We start from the raw sequence: 1316 nt of genomic DNA, 5'->3' as shown, positions 1-1316 counted from the left end.
TAATTACTTTGACGGGTGCGATCATACCAGCAGTAATGCACCGGATCCCATTTGAACTCCGCATTTTTCCGTGCTTGGGAGAGAGTAGTACTAGGATGGGGGACCTCCTGCGAAGTCCTCGTGTTGCACCCCTCGTTTTTGTTTTTTCCGCCTTGCGAGAGGAATTGACAATAAGGACCACTCGGGAGTGGATTTTTAGGAAAATTGCGCCCTGCCCATCGTGTAGCCAAGGGTTTCGATCAGATCGCCGGTTCGCATTCGGATCGGAAATACGCTAGTAGGTCGCCCTAGGATTATATGAATTTGAAATAATTACTTTGATGGGTGCGATCGTACCAGCACTAATGCACCGGATCCCATTTCAACTCGGCATTTTACCGTGCTTGGGCGAGAGTAGTACTAGGATGGGTGACCTCCTGGGAAGTCCTCGTGGTGCACCCCTCGTTTTTGTTTTTTCCGCCTTGCGAGAGGAATTTACAAGAAGGACAACTTGGGAGTGGATTTTTAGGAAAATCGCGCCCTGCCCATCGTGTAGCCAAGGGTTTCGATCAGATCACCGGTTCGCATTGGGATCGGAAATACGCTAGTAGGTCGCACTAGGATTATATGAATTTTAAATAATTAGTTTGATGGGCGCGATCATACCAGCACTACTGCACCGGATCCCATTAGAACTCCGCAGTTAACCGTGCTTGGTTGAGAGTAGTACTAGGATGGGTGACCTCCTCGGAAGTCCTCGTGTTGCACCCCTCGGTTTTGTTTTTTCCGCCTTGCAAGAGGAATTGACAAGAAGGACCACTCGGGAGTGGATTTTTCGAAAATCGCGCCCTGCCCATCGCGTAGCTAAGGGTTTCGATCAGATCGCCGGGTCGCATTCGGATCGGAAATACGCTAGTAGGTCGCCCTAGGATTATATGAATTTTAAATAATTGGTTTGATGGGTGCGATCATACCAGCACAAATGCACCGGAACCCATCAGAACTCCGCGGTTAAGCGTGCTTGGGCGAGAGTAGTACTAGGATGGGTCACCTCCTGGGAAGTCCTCGTGTTGCACCCCTCGTTTTTGTTTTTTCCACCTTGTGAGAGGAATTGACAAGAAGAACCACTCGGGAGTGGATTTTTAGGAAAATCGCTCCCTGCCCATCGCGTAGCCATGGGTTTCGATCTGCAAGCCGGTTCGCATTGGGATCGGAAGGACGCTAGTATGTCGCACGAGGATTATATGAATTTTAAATAATTAGTTTGATGGGTGCGATCATACCAGCACTAATGCACCGGATCCCATCAGAACTCTGCAGTCAAGCTTGCTTGGGCG

At 49.3% G+C, this 1316-nt stretch overlaps 2 non-coding genes and 2 pseudogenes across 2 annotated transcripts; all 4 read left to right on the top strand.

Moving 5' to 3' along the window:
• Nucleotides 1-13: 13 nt before the first annotated feature.
• On the top strand, nt 14-132 carry LOC118345899 (annotated as a pseudogene).
• A 190-nt stretch (nt 133-322) lies between these two features.
• Nucleotides 323-441, top strand: LOC118345900 (annotated as a pseudogene).
• A 190-nt stretch (nt 442-631) lies between these two features.
• Nucleotides 632-750, top strand: LOC118345898. Its single transcript, XR_004799340.1, has one exon. It is a non-coding gene; the product is annotated as a 5S ribosomal RNA (ribosomal RNA).
• A 189-nt stretch (nt 751-939) lies between these two features.
• LOC118345897 lies at nt 940-1058 on the top strand. Its single transcript, XR_004799339.1, has one exon. It is a non-coding gene; the product is annotated as a 5S ribosomal RNA (ribosomal RNA).
• Nucleotides 1059-1316: the final 258 nt, after the last annotated feature.

This window comes from Juglans regia, unplaced genomic scaffold, assembly GCF_001411555.2.
Source record: "Juglans regia cultivar Chandler unplaced genomic scaffold, Walnut 2.0 Scaffold_563, whole genome shotgun sequence".
NCBI classification, from domain to species: Eukaryota; Viridiplantae; Streptophyta; class Magnoliopsida; order Fagales; family Juglandaceae; genus Juglans; species Juglans regia.
This window is presented reverse-complemented; position numbering and strand designations above follow the sequence as displayed.